Below are 18,104 nucleotides of genomic sequence, written 5' to 3'. Positions count from 1 at the left end.
GCTGAGCTGAATATGTTATTAGAAAAGGAATATCTATGGTGGAAACAAAGGGCAAAAAATAATTGGTACAAGCATGGAGATATGAATACTAAATATTTTCATGCTTGTGCCAATAAAAGAAGGAAAATAAATTTCATTAAAGAATTAGAGGATGGAAACAATAGAGTGGTTGTGGGATTTAAGAATATTGAAGAAACTTTCAAAAGGTACTTTGGTAATCTTTTTCAAACTACAAAGCCAAGTGATGAAGTGATTGAGAGCTGTCTTGTGGGGTTGAATTCAAGGGTCATAGAAGCTATGAATGAAAAGCTATCCAGAAACTTTACTGAAATCGAGGTGGAAGATGCAGTGAAGTAGATGGCCCCACTAAAAGCCCTTAGTCTAGATCGATTTGGGCCATGTTTCTACCAAAGTCATTGGAGTTTAGTCTCTGGTGAAGTTTGTAAAGCAGCAGTGGATATCCTTAATGGTAACCCTCTTGACCCTTCTTTTAACTACACACACATAGCCTTGATTCCAAAGTCAAAAAACCCAAAACAAAAGTGAGTGACTTCAGACCTATAAGTTTGTGTAATGTCATGTATAAAATAGTCTCCAAAGCTATCTCTAATAGGTTCAAATTGGTCTTAGCTGAAATCATATCCTCAAACCAAAGTGCCTTTCTCCCTAATAGATTGATAAATGATAATACAATGGTGGCTTATGTGTTATTGCATTCCATGAAAACTAGAAAGAAAGGAAAAGTGGGGAGTATGACCATGAAGTTAGATATGTCTAAAGCCTATGATCGTGTGGAGTGAGATTTTTTGGAGGCTGTCATGACAAGGTTGGGGTTCTGTGAGAAGTGGGTGAGCCTTGTTATGAAATGTGTTAAATCAGTTTCTTTCTTTGTTTTAATAAATGGTCTTCCAGGGCACAAGTTTAACCCATCAAGGGGGTTGAGACAAGGTGATCCATTGTCACCCTATCTTTTCCTTATTTGTGCTGAAGATTTGAGTTCCCTCTTAATCATTATGAGAAAAGGAATATCACTAGAGAGGTGCAAGTAGTTCGAGGAGGTACTAGTATCAATCATCTACTTTTTGCAGATGATTGTATTCTATTTGGTAGAGCAAGGTTAGAGGAGTGGAGAAGGTTACAAGAGGTACTGCAATTATATGAAAAGGCTTCAGGCCAATTTCTCAACAAAGACAAAACTGCTATTTTTTTAAGCAGTAACACCAAACAGTTGATAAGAAGGCCATTATGGATGTTGGGAATTCTTTTGTTTGTGGAATCTATGAGAAGTACCTTGGTCTTCCTGCTATGGTAGGAAAATCAAAGTTTAATACCTTTAGGAACCTCAAAGAAAGAATATGGCAGAAAATGAATAGCTAGGAGAACAATTTTATTTCACAAGCTGGTAAAGAGATATTGATCAAGGCTGTTCTGCAGGTCATTCCTACGTACACTCTGTGTGTTTTCAAGCTACCAAAGAGACTTTGTAATGAGATCAATGGATTATTTGTGAAGTTTTGGTGGGGTAGACAGCAGGGGGTAAGGGGATTGTGTGGAGAAAATGGGAAAAGATGGGAACTCATAAAGGTAGAGGTGGTATGAGATTTAAGGGCAGGTTTTGGGGGTGAGATGAGAATTTTGTGTTTTGTTTTAGTGTTTAAAATATTATGTTTTAGTATTATTATTGTATTGGGATTTGAAAAAGTTGAATTGAGATTTGAAAAAGTTGAATTGTTTATTATATTTTGTATGAGGATTTGAAAAATGTGTAATGATAAGATGAGATGAGATGAGAATTTTGTGTCTCATCCCATCCCCCAAACCTGCCCTTAGGGATTTGGAGAGCTTCAATACAGCCATTCTTGCAAAACAAGGATGGAGGCTTTTTAAGTTTCCTAATTCCTTGGTAGCTACTACTTTCAAGGAGAAGTATTATAGAAAATCCAGCTTTTTGGAAGCTAAACTGGGTTCACAGCCATCCCTTATATGGAGAAGTATTACCTCAGCTAGGGATTTATTAAAAGAAGGAATTAGATGGAAGGTTGGGGATGGGAGAGACATCATCAAGATATGGGGGCACAAGTGGCTTCCAAGCCCTTCTTCTTTTATGGTGCAATCACAAGTTTCTGTGTTGCAGGAGGGTGCAAGAGTTGAAGCTCTAATTGATCAGCAGAAGGGAGAATGGAAGGAAGATGTGATTAGATCCATTTTCAGAATCGAAGAGGTTGAGAAAATATTGACCATTCCTTTGAGTAGAGGTAGAGTAACAGATAAGTTGGTTTGGGGGCCTTCAAAAAATGGTATCTTCTCGGTGAGAAGTGCATATTTTGTGCTTATGGAAAAAATGGAGAAGAGTAATTGTGAGTGTTCTAGAGTAGTTGATGGTGATGAAAGGTGGAGAATGATATGGGATCTAGAAGTTCCTGATGTACAAAAATGTTTCTATGGAAAGCTGGGGATGACTTATTACCTACCAAAATAAATTTGTTTAAAAGAGGAGTGGTGAAGGATAAAACTTGTCCTATGTATGAAACTGAAGATAAAACTCTTATACATGTTTTATGGGAGTGACATTCAACAAATGATATTTGGGGAAGTGAGAAAAGATGTGTTCAAAAGTGGGGTAGACATGAAGCTGACTTTTGGTTGCTATGGGAGAAGTGTATTACTTCTCTTAACAAGAGCCAACTAGAGGAAATAACAATGACTCTTAGGAAGGTTTGGTTGAGGAGGAATGGAGTGGTGTTTGAAAATAGAATGGAAAGTCCTATGAGTTTATTGTTATCTGCTAAGGCTACTGTAAGAGACTATCAAGCAATGAGGAATTCTGAGAAACCAGACAGACAAGTACAAAACAGAATGGATAATAACCAGAGGTGGGAAAAACTAGAAAAATGATGAATCAAAGTGAATTGGGATGCTTCTTTGGATCAGAAAAAGAGGAGAATGGGTATTGGCATCATTGTTAGAGATGATGAAGGAAAGGTTGTAGCAGTTGTTTGTGATCAGAAAGAAAATGTTGAAGAGGCAGCTATTGCAGAAGGCTATGCATTGAGGGCTGCAGTAGAATTATGCAGTAATCTTAATATTCAGAAAGCAAACTTTGAAGGGGATGCAAAGGAGATCATCATGGCAGTGTGCAGTGAAGAAGAAATGCTTACTTCTTACGGTTCTTTAGTAGAAGATGTTAGGTTTTATTTCAAAAATAGTACAAGCTGGTCTATTCAATTTGCTTATAGAGAGAAAAATATGGTTGCTCATACTTTAGCAAAAAGAGCTTTGTTTTTAGAAGGAAAAAAAGTTTGGCTAGAGGCTATCCCAGATTATATAGTGGGATGTTTAAACAGAGATAACAATTCAAATTGTATTACTTGATTCATCAATGAAATAAAGAGGTTTATTCAAAAAAAAAAAAAAAAGAATCCACCAATTAGATTTCTAAAACGCTATTGTAGCGGTCCCTTCAAACAAGGGTCCATCTCTAATTTATTGGTCTCATTACACGTTTATTATTATTTTCTATTGTATACACTCCAATTTCTATAAATGGGTTTTTGCCGAGGTTCCCCACCCCTCACTTCTTGTATCTTCTCTTTTAATTTCAATACAAATTTGTTGGAAAAAAAATTGATTTCATTTTCGTCATTTTCCCACTTTCACTTTCTATGTTTATTATTTTTAAGTTTAAGGAACTTTGACTTCCAACGAGTGACTTCCATGAAGACAGTTTGGCTTCCAGAAAGCAAATCGAATCATAGTTATTCATTTTCATTTTATGGTCCATTAATGGTTAGTAGTTCATTTATATAAATTAATAAAAAAAATTGGTAAGTTGGAACTTTGGGCAATGAGGGTAGCTTTCCTATTTGGGCATGACTATTGTAGCATTGTACCCATTGAGACTTGGATAGTAGAGCCCTAGACACCAAGAAGCAGCAAGCACTTTCTCAAGCCGTATTTGGGTAATAGCTTAGATCCTAGCTAGCCTTAGTAAGGAATTAAATGGATCTTCATGCGGCTAATATCAATAATTTAAAGTGAACCCATATTCGATTACTATCCCAGAAATTTCTTTGGAGTTACCAATGACCATTAAGCACTAGTGCTAGTAGTTCGTTTTTGCTGCTATCCGTGTTTGATTGTTACTATGGCTATCAGGGCACAAGGAAAGCTAGGACACAATCCTTCCTACTTTGGTTGCCAATATCACCCTCACAAAACTTTTTCATTGTTTTAAGTATATAAATCTGTGTCCAACTATTATGTAATGACACTTGTATGCCCTCAGGCTAACAGGGCTAGCTTTAGGGGTGTAACCGGTCTGGCTCGATTTGATTTTGGACATATTTTAGAACCGAATCGGTATATACCGATTTTGACATTTGAAGAACCAATACCGCACCGATTATGCCCCTAAACCGATATTTCCAGTTTTATCGATTCCGGTCCAATTCGGTCTCTTTTTTCCAGTATATTATAGTACATAATAATATAGTGATAATATATTATAGTATACTATAATATATAATATAATTGTATTATAAACTATATATGGTGATATATTACAGTATATTATAATATATAGCGATATAATATTTAATAACTATTAATACAATAGACTATAGTGATAATATATAATTATTTATATATGATTTTAAAATTTAATATTATATTAATTAGTAATTTATCATATAATACAAAATTACTTTATATATAATTATATTTTTATATATAATACAAATTATATTTTTATATATAATACAAAAAATATTTTAGACAATATAAAAAAATTTAAATATATATATGAACTGGTCCGGTCCGATTCAGTCTGGTGTTAGAAAAAAAACTGGAACCGAATCAATTTTGACCGGTTTTGAAAAAAATGAAACCGGTACCAGACTAAACCAAACCCGTAATCTGGTCCGATTTACCAGTTTTTTTTGTTTACCCCTAGCTGGCATGCTTGGCAATGCCTAGTGATCAAGTTGGGATAGAAAATGTGTGGCAAAACCAATGTTTTGAATACCGTACTGGACGTCGTACCGGTTAAGGCACTGGAATGAAATATTTCGGTACCGGTACCGTTTCAGGATAGCGTTTCGAGATAACGTTTCGGGATAGTCGATATATAAATAAATTATATATATAAATATATATAAAAATTATATTTCAAAATAATAGTCTATATATAAATAAATTATATATAAATACATATATATAAAAATTATAAATGGTCTAGTCTAAATTAGGGGTTAAAAAATAAATTTGTAGTTTGAAAAAACGAAAAAAAAAAAAACATACAGGCCGAAATATCGGTCGGTACCGGCCGGTATCGGCCGAAATATAGGCCGGTACAGGCCGAAATTCAGTCCGAAATGGCCGGTACCGGCCGGTATTTTAACCGGTACGGAACAAATATAATACCTGTACCAGCCGGACGGCCGAAACGAAAAATTTCGGCCGTACCGGCCAGTACGGTACGAAATTTAAAACTTTAGGCAAAACACATCAGCTAATTGAGGCTTTTACATTGGCCTGATTTGAATAGGGAGATACTTCAATGATCTCGTCTCATCTCATCTTAATATCTAAATATCGAAAATATAAATATTTTTTAATTTCAAATATTTAACTTTTTTATCTAATTATTATCTAATTATTAGAACTTTCTCAATCTTCCAAATAAAATACGAAAAATAATTCAATTTTTTCAAATACTAAAATAAAAATTATATTTTAATAATATTTTAACTTTATAATATTTTTATTCAAATTTTTTTCTAAATTCCGTAAAATATTTTAACTCAAATATCTAATTACTATTTATAAATCTTCTCACCTCAATTTATTATTCAAACTAGGCTTAATTAAGTAGCCTAGAAGTCTAGTGGGTGGTTATACCTACTGGGCCAAATATGTTTTTCTGATAAGATCATAAAAGTAAGACCTACTTGATCTCTGCATCAATGTTAGATTCAAAACTCGTACACGTTTTACAGCTTCCCCACAAATGAACCTGTTTGATTTGCTGGAACTCTAGCAGCACCATTGGCATTCAAGACCTCACTTGCACACGGATGAACGCGCATCGGTTCTCCGAGAACAAAAGGATAAAGAAATTTTAAAAAAAGGTGGTATTCTATGAATCGGTGAGAAAATTGTTTGACTTTTAGCTCTAAATCTGACAATGATTTTTATATTAAGAAACAAATATTTTAAACAATGAAGTTAAATTGACTTTTGACCATATGGTCCAAATTAGTCTTAACCCAATTCTTAAAACTTGATTAAGTTAATTTGGGCACGTTCAGTTGATGGAGACATCTCGTGTGCACGGTCTCGTTTGGATGTTGAGTGAGATGAGATAAAATAATAAATTTGTATATAATAATAAAATTGTTTAAGTTAAAATATTTTATAAGATTTTAAAAAATAAAAAAAATTAAATAAAAGAATCATAAAGTTAAAAAATTGTTAAAATATAATTTTTCTTTTAAAATTTGAAAAAATTAAATTACTTTTTGTATTTTGTTTTGAGATTTGAAAAAATTGTAATGATTAGGTAAAGATTAGATAAAAAAAATTGAATTTTAAAATTAAAAAATATTTATATTTAAAATATTTGAATGTTGAGATGAGAATGAATGAAAGAGAATATCTTGTACTCCAAAATTAATAAAGTTTCCCTTTTCGATCAAAATATACCTTAAATAATTACAATGTTCATGTTAGAAAAGGCATAGAAATATTCTAGATAACTTTGGGTTACATAGGATTATCACCTACTTGGTTCTACAATTAGGGATACTTCTCATCCGTCTATGGATTACAGTCATTTTCCTTAGGGGTGCTACCTAGTGTTGTTAATACCGTATTGTACCGGCCGGTACAATCGGTATTTGCCATACCGGCCACTTGGCCGGTATAGGTACTATATATATTTCGTACCAGTCGAAATACAAGCTGGCCTGTATTTTTTTTTTCATTTTTTCAAACTACAAGTTCATTTTTTTACCCACAATTCAAACTGGGCTATTTATAATTTATATATATGTATTTATATATAATTTATTCATATATAGACTATTATTTTGGAATATAATTTTTATATATATTTATATATATAATTTATTCATATTGACTATCCCGAAACGATATACGAAACGATACCAGTACCGAAATATTTCATTTCAATGCCTTGACTGGTACAGCATCCGGTACGGTATTCAAAACATTGGTTCTACCCGCCCCCTACAAGGCAGGGCCACCCCTTCCCCGCCCACCGGCCTCGAATGGGCGGTAGTGGGGAATTTTTCCCCGTATGGGCGGCGTACCCGATCTGCTTGCCGGGGTCCAGGGGGGAGATCAGTCCGCCACCCCACCCCCTACTGGGCCTTCGGCCCAGCTTAGTTATCTGGGCCCTATATGGCCTATAATCTATTTTTGGGCTACCTTGGGCCTAGAATTTAACTAAATAAATAAATATATTTAAAAATTGAAATATATATATATATATATATATATATTGAACTATTAACTATATACTAAGTTTCAACTATTAACTAATTAAGTAATAATCATTACTAAGGCATTAAGCTATTACGATTTACGATTATAAACTATTACAATATTACTAACTCCTCTAAAAATATTAAATATTATAAATTGTACTATTAATTATTGTAGCAATATTACACTTAATTGTAAATTAATAAAATTATAACTTTTCAATTTGATCAATTTAGGGTGGTGTAGTGACGGTGAGTTCACTAAGTGGTGAGTTGTGTCGACTGCTGTGAAACTGAAAATCAAGATCATAAAAGTTAATAAGTTATAAAATCTAAAATATTAATAAGTTAAAAATAAAAAAAATTAGAATTATAAAGTTAATAAATAAAACAAAAATTAAAAAAATTAAAACAAAAAATATTAAAAGTACTAACCAAGATGAGATTGAGGTTGGGCCATTGGAATTTGAGATGAAGATGAGGCAAATGAGCATAGATCGGTCATTAGGATTCGGCATATGTATATTGAGAATATAAAAGATTAACAAAATACAAGAAAAATAATTAGATACTAAAATATGATATAAAATTATAAATGCAAAAAATAAATAAGGGACAAATTGTGCAAACCATGGCAATGGTGGGTCCAATACAAAGTCATATTGCATTGGAAGTAGTTGTAGACGCTGTCACATGTATCACTAAAAAAATAATTTTGAAATGAAATTAATGAATACCAATTAAATGAAAATAAATAAATTAATAAGAAATTAGGAAATGAAATTAAAATAAATATCAGATCCATGCTAATCACCACCCTCATCCTCTACGTCAACCTCCTCATACTCAAGAACATCTAGAACATGAATTGGAGTTCCCTTGATCCAATTCTGTGTGCAAATCAAAGTCATCCACAGTAGTATGAGCTACTGAACTCCAAAATGAATCTAATACATGTCCTCCGGTGTTAAAAGCCGACTCTAAGGCTATGGTGCTAACAGGGATAGCCAAAATACTACGGGCTATCTCTCCAAGGATGGGATAGTTCACGACATTCACCTTTCACCAATTTAATATATCAAAGTCTCGTGAAAATGGTAGAAGCTTGCTGCTAAGTATCTGTCTATCTTTGACTGAGCCTTTATAGAACTCCGAATGAAGGGGGTCTGCTCAAACCTCTCAGCTCAGTCTAATTTACGCTTTTCCCAACCTCAACTTTTGGAACCTGTGAGAGGTAGGTGTAGGTGCCGCAATATTACTACCCCGCAGGATGATAAACTCATCAAATAATCTACTAAAGGTTTCTCGAACTCTTGCTGCAATGAGCTTCACCCATGCTTGCCCGCACGCAAGGCCCAATCCAAATACTATGCCATCCACCTTAGACCTCGAGTCAAGGACGACAGCTACTTATAACAAAATATTAGCCCTAGTAAAATCTCCTAAATACTTGTCGTACTTTGACCTCATAACCAATATCATCTCCCACAGCCTAATGTAACCACTCATGACCATGTCATCTAATTCTTCTTTTACCCTACATATTTACTGACAGAATTGTTGGGATGTAGGGTACAAAGTTTCAGATATTGTCGTGGTGACTTCGTAAAAAAGCCTCAAAAGCACTACAAAAATAGATACAATTTCTCAATCATCATCTACGGGTTTCTCCAATTTCCCGTGATCATCAAAATATTTAACATATTGGATGTCTTCATCACCCAATAATGCAAATGCTAGCTTATATTCTTGGGCCGCCTCCAACATAAAAAATGTTGAGTTCCATCGTATAGGCATATCAGTACAAAGGCCCTTATTGAATGTTAGGCCCGCATACCTCACAACATTCTTGAATTTCTCCAACCTCGAAGGAGAAGATCTCACAGCAGTCCTGACCTGAGCAATCGAGTCATGAAGATCCCTCAAACCATCAGTAACAATAAGATTCTGAATATCTGCCGCACATCTCACATGCAGACACTCACCACCCAAGATTGTCTTATTTGCCTCTCTAAGATAGGTTTTTAGATGTTCCAATGGTGACTGTAACAACTCGAGTCAACCCCACTCCTTTATTGCGGCCTCCAAGGTTTTCCCAATTATCTCACCCATGTGATTGGTGATTTGACAAAATTTTATAATTTTCCTATACAATGTCCAATGACAATCAACAAAATGTACAATTAAAGACATATAATTAAAATTTTAGACTGATGTCCAAGTATTAGTGGTAAAGCAAATAAATTGACCTGCCAATTCACCCATCAACTTCTATTTTTCAGACCAAAAATATTTTTTTATATCTTTTGCCACCGTGTGGCGAGAAGAAATCTTAAATTTTAGTTCTAAGTAGCGAGAATATGCTTAGAACCTTTTCTCATAAAAAACTTGAAAAGTTAACTCGTCCATGATGACCATACGAGCTAGGTATCTTCTACACTCATCGGGATCATACTTAATATACCCCCTCAAAGTTGCACCCCCACTAGTCCCATCCACCATTTTTTTAAGTCCAATTTCTAGTCTAGATTGGCTCTTCTCTTGTATTGATCTTAATATTGGACTTTTTTTTATATTGTTCTTCTAAGTGCACCTTTAATTGAGAGGTGTCATGTTTCCTATAGTGGCATCCATAAATTTTCTCATAATGGTTACACTTGGCTTGGGGGTTATTGGGGTCACCACCCTCTAGTTTAGTGAAATGAGTCAAAACTATGGAAGCAGGTTTCTTAATGGGCTTAGGGGCGGGGCAAGGTGCCGCAGGAGTAGGTGTTGGGCCAATGGTAGGGTAGGAGTAGGAGTAGGAGTAGAGGTAGGTGTAGGGGTAGGGGTACCCTGGGCATGATAATGAGAGCTCGCACTAGAATCTGCTGGCAAATCTATGTACTCAAGCAAATAAGAAATATGAAATTATAACAAACATAGCAACATACCAAACAATTAACATCCAAGTATTAACATATATATTGGAAGTTGGAAGATCAAACATCAATAATCAAACATCAAACATAAAAAAATGAAATACCCAAATTAAAAAGAGATCAAGATGGAGCATCAATGTGTATGGAAGAAATAAAACAACTTTTGAATTGGATGAGTATCAAAAAACAGGAGGTCATTATGAATACTAGTGTATTGAGTGTATTCATAAGTTAAATAATAAATAGATTTTGTTTTCTAAATATATATTTTATTTATTTATTGATATGTGCACAATACTGTCAACTTTGAGGCAAGCATTTCTAAATATATTATTACCAAGAGATAATGAATTAATGGTAAGTGAGTTTAGGACATGATTATGATCAAACCAAATCAAAAGAGATATATATGAAAAAATTCTTTTGACTTTTCTAGTTGTCATTGATTTTAAAACAACTTTACTTTCTATGTTGACAAAGTTTATTATTCTTTTCCAGAATAATGTGAAAGATCTAAATTTGAACAATAATCACTCTCCAAACAATTAATTATTTGCCAAATGAAAGTTTGAAAACCATGAATCAAACAACATATCAAATAGATTGGTGATCACGTTGAACTACCTAAAATACAATACAAATAGATGGAAACTTCAACAACAAACCCACCTGTGACGCCCCCAAATTCCGCTTGGGATCAGACGGACATTTGAAATGTCGAGACATGCAACACAAGGTTACCTACCCCCATTCATGACATATAAGATGCAATATTCCTAATATGCATCTACCATTATGCAATATTCGTAGCGAATAATTTTTTTCTTTAGCAATACTATGCACCAAACTAAAATATCTCAAATACTTAAAACATACTTTATATATAATGACGTACTAAACAACTGAGATCACAACACTAGTCCAAAATGGTTGTGATCAAAACAGTGTTGGAGATTGAACACCACAAATACAAGTAGTAATCTAAGGTAACTATTGTACTATCACCTGTGTCGCACTGTCACTTAGTCGACCATTTTCAACCGGTCAATTCCCGGTCCTCCTTTAGATCCTGTAATAAGATCTACCTTCAGGGTTATGGTAGTTGGGACTACCACAGTGAGACGTGATTACAAATATCAGCAAGTTAACAGGAAACTTCCACACAGGTTAATGAATCATGCATGACAATAAAGGCATGAGTGCACAATCAAAGTCAATAGTAAACATAACATATCCTGGCATAACATGGCATGAAATAATAAGTATAACATAACTTGACATAACATAGCATGAGCTGACATAACTTGAACTGAAACTGAAACTTAGCTTGACGTGACATGGCATGTACGTAAACTTAAAACATAACATGAACTTAAAACATAGCATGAGCGTGAACTTGAAACATAACATAGACTTGAAATATAGCATGAACGTGAACATGCATAATTTGAACATGAACTTGAACATAACATGAACCTGAGCATGACATAACATAAATGTGAACTTGAAACATAACGTGAACGTGAAACACATAAACTTGGAATCTCATTCAATAGACTTAATCATTAAAGTGACCATACGGGTGCTACACAGGTTCCCTTGAGTCGCGTGTCCCTACCAATTACCACATCACATCACAAGTTTCTATACCAACTATGAGTGCGTTAATACGTACTCCAAAATTGCTGTGGCCCCACGTTTCTACGTGTCACAATTATTGTGTCTCACGTAGTGTATGCTCCACAGTTGTTATGGCCCTATACTTCATGCTCCACAGTTGTTGTGGCCCCGTGACTTATTTGTTTGTGCCACACTTGTTGTTGATACACGTAACATAAAGTGTGGCTCCATCGGCGTTAGTGCCTGGTGCGCTCCGATGACCAGCTAGTTAGACCCCATTCGCAACCTGTTGACTGTACTTCGTCAATCCAGGAAATTTCACACCTATTTAGACATTCCAGCATGAACAAAAGAGTTCCACTAGGATATTACCATATCTTAGCGCTTAGGGTCGTGACTGGCATGAATAACTTAACTGGCATACATGACATTTTGTAACGTGACGTGACATGAACATAACATAAAAGACAGAAGTCCTGACGTAGCATAACGTGACATGAACGTAAGACGATAGACATGACATATTTTGAAACATAAATGTAACAGATAACATTTCATAACATGGCATACATGTAACAAACAATATTCCATAACATGGCATAATATGTAACAGACAAAATTTTGTAACATGTCATACATGTAACAGACAATATTCCTTAACATGGCTTAATATATAACAGACAATATTTCGTAATATGGCATAACATGTAACAGTGAATATTACGTGACATGCAATACATGTAATTGATGGTATACTTAACTTAACATGACATAGTTGCAATGTATAACAATACGTAACAGAATATCTTGTGTAACAGATGAATAATTCATGACAGAATAAATTATGTGTAAAGATAGATATGTAATGACTTGACATGGCACATATGATAACATGCATACAAACACTTTAGTTCCCTTACTTATCACGTATACACATTAAACTGATAGTAAGTTAAAAGTTAACTTACATCGGTCTTTGTGCTTCTAGACAAAACTAAAGCGCGATCACGAAAAATTGAAAGTAGTAATTTCTAAAAATTAGAACTTAATCACTAACAATTAGGAATATGGAAAACTATCAACTTAGAGTAAAATTACCATATTACCCTCTACATGTAGAAAAATGACCATTTTACCCCTAACTTAAAGAGTTTGCATCCAAACTCCAAAAAATCACCAAAATTTACATACCTTATGTAAATTTTTTCCTAAGCTCAAATATCAATTCAGAAAGATTTAAAACTAAACACAACAATTAAAACTCTATAGGGCCGAAACTTACAAAGGCTATTTCATTTGATTTTTTTGTTGTAATTCTTTCAAATTTCAAAACTCATAATTAAATCAAAAGTTTTATTCTACTTATGAACAAAAGCTAAGAATAATCATGTTTTGAATTATGAACAAAAGTCATCAAACTCACTAAAACCATACTTGAACTTTTTGATTTTTCTTCTAAGTTCAAAACAAAATTTTGTTTTTAACTTGTTTTGATCTACCTCTTGATCCATGACCTATAAAGAAGTAAACTCAAAATCACATGGTTAAACATCAACCAAAACATAAATTTAGCCAATAACATGATCACTTTGGCCAACCGAATATCTCCTTGCATAAAATTTCCTATCTTCGAAACTAACATCAAATATCTTCAAAATAACATTTTAACATGTATATAAGAGGTTTAGGATCTTCAAATAAAAATATTAAAGCCATTGGAATAAGATTAAACCATAAAAGATTTAAACTTTCTCAAAACAGAAATTGTTTTTCCTCTTCCAGTTTCTAAGTTTCTAGACCTAAGAAAATATTTCACCAAAACTTTTAATCACGCAACAAATCCTCAACCAATAATCATATACACATGTTAACAGTACTCCACAAAAATTTTGGACCAAGATCTATTCATTAGTTTGGTCAAAAACTCCAAAATATAACACATTCTCCAATTTATTGCCCAGAATGACCTTTCTAGGGTCTACACAACTTTTTACCGAGCAAATATGAAGGAAACTTTGCAAGAAAACACTTACAAAAGCTTCGAAACAGGCGTGCAATAGAGGTAAGAAAAACTGCCTGAGAGTGTCTTTTGTGTTCTATATAGGAAAATTGTAATGGAGAGTTGTTTTTCGTGGGAAGTGGACTGGAGAGCCTCTTACACAAGTTATGGAAAGTGATAGGACTGAAAGGAAGCTTGAGTGTTGCCCTTTTCTTCTCATAAAAATCAGTCCAACATCTTTTCTCAAAGTGAAGTGTAAAAGTGAAAGAGTGAGGTGGCCCTTTAGCTTTGTACTTCAAGAACCTTCTAAGCCCTTCTTTGTAAAGATCTGGCCAGCCAAATGGGGGTACAAAACTTAGCCATGAAGCAATGGAAATGTGGTCAATTTCATGGGGCTTAGTGGGCCTAAACCGAATGAGCCTAAATTTTGGGGTTTAAAGAGGGTTTGGGTTGCTATCAAGCCCAAATCTAATATCACTTGTCCCAATCAATTTTTCAAGGTTAAGAAGGTCGTATAAAGATGTTCTAACAAAAATTTAAAGGATTAGTAGCATGTGGAAGTGATTTAACCAAGTGATTAAACACAATGCTAGAAATCGGGTTTAGAAAGGGTTTGAAGGCCAACTTTAGGGTTTGGGGAAACCGTTTAGGGTTCCGATGTCAACCATGTTTTTGAACTTTCAATTGGATTCCCACCATTTAGGGTTTCACTAGGATTGAAACCTTTTTTGGTCTGGCACAATTTGGTTGATCAGATGAAACGAAGTTTTGCTTAAGTGGCATGATCTCACACCTTGATTCCTTCAAATCCATCAAACGTTCTTCATGGTGCCAATATCTAATATTATTCACTAAGTGTGCTAAGATCTTGCCAAGTGTCCAAATAAAACTTCTCTAATCTAATTTGGACATCCCACACTGTGATTTTGAAATAGAGCAATTTGTGTGCTTATCGAGGTTACTATTCACACTGAAAAAGTGAATCATAAACTTAACACTAAAAATTCCTAAATATTCATATTAACCTACAGTGAAAATTGTTTACCGAAATTCATCCTTGAAGTGCTCCTAAAAATAATTTCATAGTTTCAAACAAACATTTCGTCTGAAAATATGAAAATAAACTGATTGCGCTATAAAATCCTAAATAATCAACTAAGTCTAATGGCGTAGACCATAACGCATTCTGGCACTTCTAACTATCTCAAATAAATAAAACTCATATTTCTAGCACCATAGTGAGTGATAACATTGACTATGTTGACAGTCTAAAACCTATGCGATTGGTCAATTCGTGAAAACTCATGGAGTTTTCACGAGGTTCCTAAAGTCAATAGAAATTCAACTAGTAAATTTCTAGCGGGCTGTTACATCCAAGTATCGAGCAATAGACATGTAGATTGCAATGCAAACGATATAGTACTAAACAACACAGAACAATCAACAGATCACTGCAATCCAACTAATTCGGGTTGAACACTTCTATCTAAAGTCATATCCCAAAATTTACAACAATCAAGTCTTGTTGTTACCTCAACCACATGCTAACTTTACCTTCTAGAGCCCTCAACCATATGACATGGCATAGGTGGTTTGGCAAAGTGGACAACTAATGCAGAGATAACTTCCCACAGATGCATTCACTTTTTTAAATATATTAGTCTGTCCATCGCCCCTAAACATAAAAGTCCTAATATGCTGAAAAGTGCTAAATAGCACAACCACGAATGGTTTTGCTATTAGTCTGTTCACTTTTTCGAAACTTTTGTAGCTAACTAAGAAAATAAAACTAATCAATAGCATGAAGGGTTTAAGTTGAACTTAAAGGATGTTATTTCATTATAACAAAGAGAAAACCGGTCAGATTATGAGGACAAGTATACCTCCCAAATTAATTTAGGGTTCAATCTTTCCTAAATTATTTTAGGGTGAATTGAAACCCTAAATTATTTTAGGGCACTTCGAAACACACATTACATAATACAAACCAAAAAAATAAAAAACACACGGACAGATTCACACACGACTACACATCGTTCGTCAATCATTCAAACCACATGCACAATCAAGTAGGCATGCTACCCGCCCCCTACGAGTTAGGGCCATCCCTTCCTTGGCCATGCGAGGGTGGGGAATCATTTCCCGTACCCCGCCCCTGTGCATGTGGGGGCAGGGTACCCTATCCGCTTGCCGAGGTGCGGGGGTGGACCCCCATCCGTCCGTCCCCCCTCCCCCCTACTGGGCCTTCGGCCGAGCTCAGTTATATGGGCCCTAAAAGGCCCAACCCTAATTTTTCCTCAGTGCCTACCTTTGGGCCATGGTAGGCAGATAGCCCTAGTTTTTAACTAAGACCACTATTACCCGTACCAGTTTATCATATATTATATGGGGATGTTTAGAAACATGTTTCATCTCATCTTATTCCGATTCAATTCTTTCCCAAACAACATTAAAAAATAAATACTTTTAAATTAATCTTTACAACATTTTCAAACTAATCATTACAACTTTCACAAATTTCTAAATAAAATATAAAAATAAATTTAACTTTTTCAAATCTCAAAATAAAAATAATTTTAAAATATTATATTGTAACAGTATTTAAATTTTATAATATTTCTTATTCAACTTTTTCTCTCCCCTTTTCCAAAATCCAATAAATATTTAACTTAAATTATCTCACTACTATTCATAGACTATCTTACTACTATTCACAAAATTCTCATCTTATCTCATTCCTCAAGCATTCCTAAGTGTGGTTACATGTAGGGCTAAAGAAGTTTTAGTCCAAACTGGAAAAACATATTGGACTCGACAGAAAATTCTTGTGGTCGGTTTCAGTCCATCATTTGTGGGGCCGAAGGGTTTCAGTCTGGCTCTGGAGTTTGTGATTTTTGGACTATATCGGCTTGAAACCGATCGAATTAGTATATATGTATATATAATTTTATTTATATAATAGTTGTATAAGCTAATTATAATTTTCATCTAATCTATTATCATTGACCGTGTAAAATATAAAATAACATATACTATCAATTAATAATGTATCATAAATCATATGATAATATATGTAAATACATAATACATTCATACATATTGATCTACTATTTACACTTGATTAAAGTAATTAGGCAATGTTTTTTTTTTAAATTCCTAAGTTGCAAGTAAGCATGAATAATTTATGTACAATGAAATTATTTGATATTCATTAACCATTTATAAAATGTTAGAATTTTAATTTTTAATATCGGACTTTATTAATAATTACGCATACTAAAGTATAAGTTAGTAAGTAGTAACTATCAACTTCATAAATATAATTATAGTCAAATCTTTTTTTAATGAACTAGTTACATAATCCACATTAATAATTCACTTATTTTTTATTTTAGTAATTTAAATAATTTTTTTATTAATTAAATTTGCAAAAAGAAAAGATAAAAAAAAAATTGGGTTGGACCAATAGCTACCGGTCCGGTCTTGGGTGGGAAAATCCTATACCAAAGGGGTTCGATCCGGTCCCAAAAACTCCCTCCAGACCGGATCGAATTCACCCCTAGTTACATGTAAAACAAGTGATAATTTCAGTTATAAAAATTGAATTATAATTATCCAGATGCCCAACTATAGTATCAAACATAAGCTTATATAAAACAATTAGGTTTTATTGAAAGACCCATTTGATACTAATAGAATAGAGTGGGGTCTTGACATAATAAAGGGATCTATCTCAAGCTATCTAGGACGAAATTGTAAAATTATCACTTGTTCTAAAAGTTTAAACTGATGTGAATAGTTATATTTTATTATTTATTTTATATCTTAACACTCCCCTCACATGTGGGTCCGACTTCCTCTTAATAAGTGGACTCAACAAGTGGAATATTTAATTAAATGGGATAGAATGTAGTGTCAATGTTCAAACTTAAGACCTCTGCTCTAATACAATGGGAAATCAACCACTTGTCTAAAAAATTTAAGCTGATGAAAAGATGTAGATTTTATTATTTATTTTATATTTTAATAGACACATATATCCTTATATGTAAATATACT

The sequence above is a fragment of the Juglans regia genome, chromosome 4 (assembly GCF_001411555.2).
Source record: "Juglans regia cultivar Chandler chromosome 4, Walnut 2.0, whole genome shotgun sequence".
NCBI classification, from domain to species: Eukaryota; Viridiplantae; Streptophyta; class Magnoliopsida; order Fagales; family Juglandaceae; genus Juglans; species Juglans regia.
Note: the sequence above shows the minus strand (reverse complement) of the source record.